This window comes from Bos indicus, chromosome 6 (genome assembly GCF_029378745.1).
Source record: "Bos indicus isolate NIAB-ARS_2022 breed Sahiwal x Tharparkar chromosome 6, NIAB-ARS_B.indTharparkar_mat_pri_1.0, whole genome shotgun sequence".
Lineage (NCBI taxonomy): Eukaryota > Metazoa > Chordata > Mammalia > Artiodactyla > Bovidae > Bos > Bos indicus.
In genome coordinates, this window is record NC_091765.1 from 26,594,805 (window position 1) to 26,605,135 (window position 10,331).

Here is a 10,331-nt window from a genome sequence, read left to right on the forward strand (position 1 = left end):
GATAGATTTTATTTTGAGAGTGTAAACCTCATGTGCTCAGGGGTATTCATTTTATTTGCTGTGGATCCCAGGCACCTAGAAAAATTCTTGGCACAGAAAAATCAATCTATCAATGCTTGTTAAATGCATACATCTTTATTTTATAGATTAGGCAACTCAGACTCAGAAATCATTAAGATATCTTTAATTTTTGCATTTTTAAAAAATTTGTTTTATTGAAGAATAGTTGATTTACAAAGTTGGGTTAATTTCTGCTGTACAGCAAAGTGAGTCAGTTATATATGTATTTCCATTTTCATATTCTTTTACATTCCCTGTTTATCATAGGATATTGAATATAGTTCCCTGTGCTGTTCAGTAGGACCTTGTTGTTTATCAGTTTTATATATAATAGTTTTCATCTGCTAACCCCAAACTCCCAGCCCATCCTTTCCCCCCTGCCCCCTTGGCACAGAACAGACATGTGATTGCTGTTTGTTTTTCAAACTTTTAATTTTGTATTGGTGTATAGCCCATTAACAATGTTGTGATAGTTTCAGTGAGCAGCAGAGGCAGCGAGCCATATTTATACATGTATCCATTTCCCCCGAAACTCCCCTGTCCTCCAGACTGCAGCATAACATTGAGCAGAGTTCCATGTGCTATACGGTAGGTCCTTGCTGGTTATCCATTTCATTTATTTATTTTTATTTTATTTATGTATTTATTTTTAATTGAAGAATAATTGCTTTACAGTATTGCATTGGTTCCTACTAAACATCAACATGAATCAGTTATAGGTTTACCCGTGTCCCCTCCCACTTGAACCTCCCTCGCACCCGTCATGGTTGTTATGGAGCCCTGGTTTGACCTTCCTGAGTCATACAGCAAATTCCCATTGGCTATCTGTTTTACATATGGTAATGTATGTTTCCATGTTACTGTCTTAAACATAGCCATGTGTAAATATCCATCCCAAACGCCCTAACTATCCCCTCCCCTTATCCTTCAGTGATTACTTTTTAAAGGCCAGTTGTCAAGTAGGTGGTGGAAGCAGGACATAAACCCAGGCAGTTAATTGCAAACCCTGTGCTTTCTAACCTCTGGGCTCTGCCGTGATATGCAACAGCTTGATTCCTTAAGGCTGCTGCTGTTTTGATGCTGGTGATGACAATATCAATAGTGTTAGTATTAGTACTTTTAATGCGTGCTTGTGCCATACACTGTCCTTTACATGTATTATCTCATGTATTATCTAATTTAATATCCAGGAAACTTCTAAGTCAAGTGGAGTCCTTAAACTTCTGGCAAATGAACTATCATGTCCTTGAAGTACAACTAATGAGTGATGAACAGAACTTTATTCTCAAACCCTAAATATCAGCATGAATGTTCCTTCCCCCTGTGGGGCAGGCAGGAAACTAACAACTTCAAATTTCACATGAACAAGTTAAAAATTGTGTAGCTGTGAGAGACATCCAGTGTAATCATCCTATTATGGTTGGTTACTTATGCTCAATTTATAACCCATTTATTCACTGATACATGCATTTATTAATTCACTCATTCAACAAACATTTATTGAACAACTGCCATGCGATGTACTATGCCAAGTTCAAAGGCAACAATGATAAAGAAGACATATCCTCTGCCCTTGAAGAATCAACAGCCTAGCAGGAGAGACAAATAGGAGACAAGTAAGACCCCTGAAGGAGTAAGTGTGATATTAGAGAATCAGCAGAGTGCTGAGGGAGCCCAGAGCAGGAAGCACCTAACTAGCCCTGTCTGGAGAGACCCAGGAGTCCTTCTCAGAGGAGATGACCCAAGATGAAGAGTTCATCAGGCAGGGGAGGGCTTGCAGAGGCATGGGGTCATGAGTCACGTGGGGATTCAGGGACCTGCGTATAGTTTGACGTAACTGGAGCTGGGAACCCACGTGGGGACGGGGTGGGAGAAAGGAAAACAGGAGCCAGAGGGACTTTAAATAAGGTCATGATTAGATCAGGTTTTCATCTTATAAAATTCCCTCGAGAGTCTGGATGGAAACTAAATTAAGGGGGCAAGACCCAACGGAAAGAGGCAGTCGATACCTGGCACTTTGAAGTTGCTTCTTTGATGCAGGTGTTTTGACTCAGGGATATTTTGAGGTAGCCTAAAATTAATTACATTTTCAGCTCTTAAAATTCACCAAGTGATGTGCAAAAATAGCTGTCTCGCCTCTTTGCAGAACCTCTTTTCACGCCAGCTCCTGACTCTGTGGAGACTGAGGGGTGGGGTCAGAAAGAGGGTGCAAATTAGACAGCATCTGGCAGATAAGCCACATGTAACCAGGAGCCATGTGCTTCCAGCCGGTTCTTATCTCAGAAAGAGTCATTAAGATGCAACGAACATACTGCTCTTCCTCTGAGACTTCCCTTGTAGTTTGCAAGAGCTGCACCTCAAATTCACTGGTTACTCCCTTGTGGTTATAACTGTAACAATGATTTACATTTAGTTAATAAGTATTATTAAGTGCTTTAACTAATATGTATTCTCTTTTCCATTAGATAAATCTCAAGAATGGAAATCTCTGCCTTTATGGGATTCCATATGATGTTCAATTTCATTAGGGGGTTCATGTTATACACTGGAAGGAGAGCTGGGCTAATTAATAGTTCTATTAATTAGAACCATTTAAACTGATTATTAAAAAGTCACATCTCTTTTTAAAGATTTGTTTATTAGTTTTTGACTGTGCTGGGTCTTCGTTGCTGCACGTGGGGGTTCTCTAGTGGTGAGTGGGGGCCACTCTTTGTTGTGGTTCCCAGACTTCCCACTGTGGTGGCTTCTCTCGCAGAGCACAGCCTCTAGGCGCTTGGACTTCAGCAGTTGTGGTGCGTGGGCTCAGTAGTTGCAGCTCAGGGGCTCTAGAGCTCTGGCTCAGTGGTTGTGGTGCACGGGCTTAATTGCCCCAGGGTAGGTGAGATCTCCCTGGACCAGGAATCAACCCTGTGTCCCCTGTATTGGCAGGTGGATTCTTAACCACTAGACCACCAAGGAAGCCCCAAAATGTCATGTCTTATTGAATTGGGGAGACTGGTAAGCGGCTGACTTGAGGCATAGTCAGTGATGTCATTGTGGCGCTCTCACTTTGAGACAATCTTTCTCTACCTGGTAGGCTAAGAAGTCCCTGGAACCCCAGTGCTAATATCCAACCACTTGAACAAACCCAGATAAAAGAGAATTGTCCCAGAAAGTGCCTGTAAAACTGTTTCAGAAAGGACTCTGCTGGATAGCTTGATTTATATGCTTATTCCTAAACTGTGGTCCAAGATAGGGGTTATTCCGACTGGCCATGCTGGAGGCATGTGTCTACTTATGGAGAATAAAGGTTAGGAGAGTTGCCATGTGGGGTTCAGCTTTCCTGGAATCCCATATAATGGGTACTTCCCAAGTAAGGGAATCCTTTTACAAGAAAAAAAGGGGGAAATACACTGTATGATATATCCATTCTAGATATAGTGATGATAAAATTTATTCCCCAAGCTGGATAAATAACGATTATTCTAGGACAACAGTCATGAAATAGAATTGTTCTCAACCACTCAGGGAATATGGTCCACCTACCTGTGGGGGAGAGGCTACGTGATCCTTTAGTTTTTACTCCAAACTGTACAGAAAATCCTCAATTAAATTTGTATCAGTTCTTTCAGTACTCTTATAATAGAGATACAGTATGTTTAATAATGTCAAACTCATTCCTGGTTTGATGACTTTGATACCCTTTTACAGATTAACCTTGATTTATCAGATTTAAAACATCAATTTCCCCTGATTATAGTAGTCATCTTTAAAAAGAACTCATGAAAAAATAATGTTAAATAACATAAATATGATGAAAGCATAAAGTATAGGTCAGGGAATCATGAAATACATGTCAGTGATATCCTTTGGTAATAAAAATCCAGTATGTTTTGACTCAGATGCTTAGAGACTGAATAGGAAGTTATCCCCAGAATCCACGGACCTCAGTGAAGGTAGTCGTGGTGGTTTTGAAAAGGACACTAAGTTACAGATTTATTTAAGAGACAGGACCCCAGACTTGGTGATTTGACCTAAAAATACAAGGGAAAGACTCATGTCCAGGATTCTGAATCAGGTAACTTCCTAGGAAGGGAGCCTATCATGAAAGAATGAACTATTGGAAGACAAAGAGGACCGAGAGATGTGAAGGAAACATGGCCTCAAACCAGTTCTGAGTCTGATTTCATTTATAATCCTGTTCTTGAAATTCAAACCTTCTTTTCTTTCTCTTCTTTGTTTAACAATGATTATTTAGTGTTCTCTTTACCTACAGAATGCTCTGCCAAGCCTTACTCTTTGAGATGACCACAATAGGCCTTCTCTTTGCAGCCAAATCATGACGAAATTCCACCATGTGCTTGTAACTGGGGAAATGCAGAGGAGGAGACTGCATGCTTCACTTATAGATATTTTAAACCTTAGTTCTATGGAGATTTTTGTAACACAAAAATAGTAATTACTGTAGTAATATATATATCTACAGAAAGTATAAAGCATAGGAATCTTGTTTTCAAATCATCTTTATGTATTCTTTTTCTCAATATTTGTATTTCTTTCTGTGAATTTTTTTTTTGCTTTGTTGCCTTTTTGAAATTCAATTGTTGATACTTTTTATAATTTAAGGATATTGCTCCTAATCAGGTGACTTTTCTAGGTGGCAGCTTTCTCAGAGTTGGAGTCTTCTATAGTGACCCCCCCTTGACTTGTTTTACTACTATCAGAAGCTAATTGCTGCGTCAGCAACTGCTATGCACCAGGCACTGGTCACCGTAGCCTCCTGAGTAGAACCACCTCCTGCTGCTGCAGTATTTGCCAGATATTGTTTATTGTTTAGTCGCCAAGTCATGTCCAACTCTTTGAGACCCCATGGACCATAGCCCTCCAGGCTCCTCTGTCCATGGGATTTCCCAGGCAAGAATACTGGAGTGGGTTGTTCTCTGGGGGATCATTCTGATTCTGGGTTTGAACCCAAATCTCTTACATTGGCAGGCAGATTTCTTTTTTTTTTTTTTTTTTACCACTGAGACACCAGGGAATAAATACTTGATGAATAATGATAGCAGTAAGGTTCTTGAATGATGACTGTTTTCCAGGAGTTACTAAGCATGTTGCAAACATTATTTCATTCAAATGCCTCCTAATAATTCTATGAGGTAAATACAATCCTTGTCATCATTTTACAGATCAGGAAACTGAGGATATGTAAATAATTCATCTGAGATCCCACAGCTGGAACTGAGTTTAGAACCCAGTTCTCTCTTACTTTAGAGTTTAAGCTTTTAATTATACTATCAAGAGAATTGTATCTAGAAGGGACGTTTTAGACCATAGGTATGGACATTTGACCCTATGAAGAATTCATTATCAATGTGATCTCACATTTTGAAGCAGTTTTTTAAAATGAAGTTAAGAGCATTGCATTATACAACTAGAAAAATCCCAGACCATAAATTTCATGTTTCTCAAAGCTCCTGAATTATAGTACCAGGCAGAATTTGGCAGAGAGAGGACCCAATGGAGACTGAAAGACCCCACAGGTAATAAAGTGAGCTAATGATCCAGACTAGAGTCATGAAACTACCCATGAGCACAAAAGGCAAAGTTAGCTTTGTGGAATTAGCTCTTATTTTGTTGAGCTTTTATGGTGGCTCAGGCTGAAGCCTTGGTCTTACATTATAATCAGTTTTTGCAATACAAGTTAATCGAGACCATCTTCTACTCATACAATTTTAGGAGTGCTAATGTGTAAAATCCTCTTCCTGTAGGTAGAATCAAATTCCTAATTGACTAGGCTAATTTAGATTTGAGTTCACTTCTGTAAGCAGAGGGCCACCTTCATGGTCACGTGCTGCTTTCTCAGCTCAGCCCCAGCTCACTGGCTTCTGGGCTTAAGCAGAGAGAAGCCTTATCTAGAGCCAGCTAGCTCCTCTTTCTTTCAACTCATTTTCCTTATTGCTAGTTGGTTAGAATATATTTTGTGTGTTTTGTGGAAAGAGCATAGGACAATGAGTCAGAAGACATATGTCCTTATCCTGTGTGATTTAGAACAAGACATTTCAATTTCCCTTTAAAATTTTTTTTTATTTTGTTGAAGGATAGTTGATTTAGTGTTGTATTAATTTCTGCTGTACAGCAAGGTGATCCAGTTGTCTATATAATGCATATATATATTATATTCTTTTCCATTATGGTTTATTATAGGATATTGAATATTGGTACCTGTACTGTACAGTAGGAACCTATTGGTTATTCATTCTACATATACTAGTTTGCATCTACTAATCCCAAACTCCCACTCCGTTTCTCCTCCACCCCCACCCCCTCGGCAACCATGAGTCTGTTCTCTGTCTGAGAGTCTGTTTCTGGTTTTGTAGATAAGTTCATGTGTGTCATATTTTAGATTACATATATAAGTGATCTATATTTGTCTTTCTTGCTTAGTGTGATCATCTCATGCATGTTGCTGCACATGGCGTTATTTCCTTCACTCTTTATGGTTGAGCAGTATTCCATTGTATATGTGCACCACATCTTCTTTGTCCATCCTCTATAGATAGACATCTAGGTTGTTTCCAGGTCTTGGCTATTGTAAATAGTGCTGCTGTGAACACAGGGGTGCATGTATCTTTTTGAAGTATAGTTTTCTCAAGATATGTGCCTACGAGTGGGATTGCTGGATCACATTGTTGTTCAGTCGCTCAGTCGGGTCCGACTCTTTGTGACCCTGTGGACTGCAGCACACCAGGCTTTCCTGTCCTTCACTATCTCCCAGAGTTTGCTCAAACTCTCGTCCACTGAATCAATGATGCCATTCATCTTATCTCTGTTGCCCACTTCTCCTCCTGCCCTCAGTCTTTCCCAGCACCAGGGTCTTTTCCAAAGAGTCATCTCTTCACATCAGGTGGACAATATATTGGAACTTCAGCTTCAGCACCACTCCTTCCAATGAATATTTCCAGAAATCTGGATTGATTTCCTTTAGGATTGACTGGTTTGATCTCCTTGCAGTCCAAGGGATTCTCAAGAGTCTTCTCCAGCACCACAGTTCAGAAGCATCAATTCTTCAGTGTTCAACTTTCTTTAGGGTCCAACTCTCACATCTGTACATAACTGCTGGAAAAAATGATAGCTTTGACTCTGCAGACCTTTGTTGGTAAAGTGATGGCTCTGCTTTTTAACACCCTGTCTAGCTTTGCCATCGCTTTACTTCCACGGAGCAAGCATCTTTAATTTCATGGCTGTGGTCAGTCTGCAATGATTTTGGACCCCAAGAAAATAAAATCTGTCACTGCTTCCACTTTTTTCCCTTCCATTTGTTGGATCATATGGTAGTTCTATTTTTGTTTTTGTTTTTGTTTTTTTTTTAGGGAACCTCCATACTGTTCTCCATAGTGGCTGTGCCAATTTATATTCTTACCAACAATGTAGGAGGATTTGCTTTACTTCACACCCTCTCTAGTATTTGTTATTTGCAGACACTTTGATGATGACCATTCTAACTGGTGTGAGGTGGTATCTCATTGTAGTTTTGATTTGTGTTTCTCTAATAATCAGTGATGTTGAGCATCTTTTCATGGGTCTGTTTGCCTTCCATATGTCTTCTTTGGAGAAATGTCTATTTAGGTCTTCTGCCCATTTTTTGGTTGGGTTGTTTGTTGTTTTGTTATTGAGTTGTACAAGCTGTTAACATTTCAATTTCTGAGCCTCAGGTTTCTCAACTGTAATTGCAAAGATCAAATGAGAGAGTGTGTTTGAAAATGCAGCATTAAGCTCTTTGCACCTTATGAATTTTTTGATACATGATTTTATTCCAGTTTTATAGCAAAGAGCTTGAAATTCACTGAGGTGAAGGCTACACCTCCAATAAGAAACAAACAAGAATTTGAACTAGGTCTAATCCCAAACCTCTGATCTTTTTTTTTTTTTTTTTAAATATGCTGCCTCATTTAACACATTGAAGTTGTTATTGTGATAATTTTTTTCACCATGCATGCTGGAAAGTTTTAACCCTGATTTCAAGTTTCTTACGACACTTCACAGGACTCAGTTTCAGCTCTCCTTAAAACCGAGCAAAGAGAAGGTACCCAGGTCTAGACTTCCTTTGGTTGCCTATTTCTCACAGACCTCAAAATAGGGCACAGCACACGTGTGAATGCCTGTCACTGTGGCGCCAGCAGCCATTACTCAGGGTGTTCTTTGAACACTAAACAACGCAGAGTGAAGAACACATCTGGTGTTTATTCTTTGTCCATTGTTCTCCTGTGCCCCACAACTCAAGGTCTTACAGCAACGTATGGTTGCAAGTGGCTTCAGAGAGTCCTTTCCACCAAGATGATACAACAAGAAGTTACAACCTCCTGACCCTAACCAACAAAGAAGAATATTCTCGTTGTCTGTCAGATGAAGTTACTCATGAAAAATAATATCTCTTAGGAAAACCTGAAAACACACTTCCAAAGAGGAGGGAAAGAATAGAATATTTTCCTGCTTTCTTGCCTTAGACATCTCCTCTAAGTTGACGTATATCTTGAATTTGGGGAGCATAGTTTCCTTACAAGGAATAAACACTTCTTTGTTGATTTGGTTTCTCCTTTGGCATCTTTCTTGTAGCCGGCTGTGCAACTTCTATTAATTAACTGACTCCTTAGTGATTCCTCAGTTGCTGCATTGTGCAAGGTTCTGATTCGAACACCTATAAATAGTGCGGCAGGCATACGATTTACACATGCAACTTCTAACATATAAAAACTGAAGGTAGTGCAATCTATCATCACTGTGTGTGTCTTCAGGCACCTCCTTTCCTTGGTTGCTGAAGACCTACGCTCTCCTTCTAGCCCAGCACTTGGTGCCTGGCACATGGGAGAATTGCCCAGACCCTCCTTGAAAGGGGCCACAGGTAACAAAGCTCAGAGGCCAGAACAGGGCTTTTTATGTGTGGTATACAAGAAAGATTCAGAAGACAATCCCCAAACTGCTTTTTTCTGCAACTTGCCCCTATTGGGTGTATAATATTGCTAAGAAATACATGAAATCTACATATGAACAAGTGGACCTGATTGGTAAAAAGACGCAGAAAACGGCAATAACTGTAGAGCATTTGGCTATCAAGTGCCACTGGACTCAGAGGGCAGCAGTCATTGGAGATGTGAGCTGAGTGTACAGTGGTTTTCAAGGATGCACTATCATATTTTGTGAAATGAAGAAAGAAGCCCAAGAGTTGTCACAGAATGTGGTTGTAAGACAGGATGCCCAGTCATTACACGGAGACATTTCATACAAGCAAAGGGAAATCATCCTGAAAGGTTTTAGAAATGGTGATTTTGGAGTTTTGGTTGCAGCCAATGTTGCTGCAAATGGGTTAGACATCCCTGAGGTTGTTCTGGTTGTTCAAAGTTCTCCACCAAAGAGTGCTGAATCCTACATTCATCGTTCTGGGCGAACAGGTAGAGCTGGGAGGACCAGGGTTTGCATCTGCTTTTACCAGCACAAAGAAGAATACCAGTTAGCCCAAGTGGAGCAAAAAGCGGGAATTAAATTTAAATGAATAGGTGTTCTTTCTGCAACAGAGATAATAAAATCTTCTAGCAAAGATGCCATCAGGCTCTTGGACTCTGTGCCTCCCACTTCAAGCAGTCAGATGAGAAGCTGACTGAGGAGAAGGGAGCTGTGGAAGCCCTGGCAGCAGCCCTGGCCCACATTTCCGGTGCCACGTCGGTAGACCAGCACTCCTTGATCAACTCAGAAGCGGGCTTTGTGACCATGATTTTGTGGTGCTCAATTGAAATGCCAAACATTAGTTATGCTTGGAAAGAACTTAAAGAACAGCTAGGTGAGGATATTGATTCCAAAGTGAAGGGAATGGTCTTAAAGGAAAGCAGGGTGTTTGCTTTGATATCCCTACTGCATCGGTAACAGAAGTACAGGAAAAGTGGCATGATTCACAGCGCTGGCACAGCAATCAAGAGGTGGCAACAAAAGTAACAGATTCCAAAACAAAGGCCAGAAGCAGAGTTTTAATAAAGCATTTGGACAGTAATTTGAAGAAGAGGATATTTTTGGCAAAAACAGAACTATGTTCAACAATGTGAAACTGAACATTATTTTTCATACAAAGGTAAAAGCACATTGTATTTCCTTCCTGACCACTTGCCCAGTCCCTGTTTCTTCAAGAGAGAAAAGCTTCATCTAAATTATTTCATCTGATTGATGACGGTCATTTATAACTTTATTGCTACTTCTGTCTTGGGTATTCCTTTGGAAAAGGTGTATGGATTCATTACATATTCTAA

General features: G+C 40.0%; 1 pseudogene; it reads left to right on the plus strand.

Annotated features, from left to right (window-relative positions):
• The first annotated feature begins 8,866 nt into the window (after nt 1–8,866).
• On the plus strand, nt 8,867–10,078 carry LOC109559992 (nucleolar RNA helicase 2 pseudogene; annotated as a pseudogene).
• The last annotated feature ends 253 nt before the right edge of the window (nt 10,079–10,331 follow it).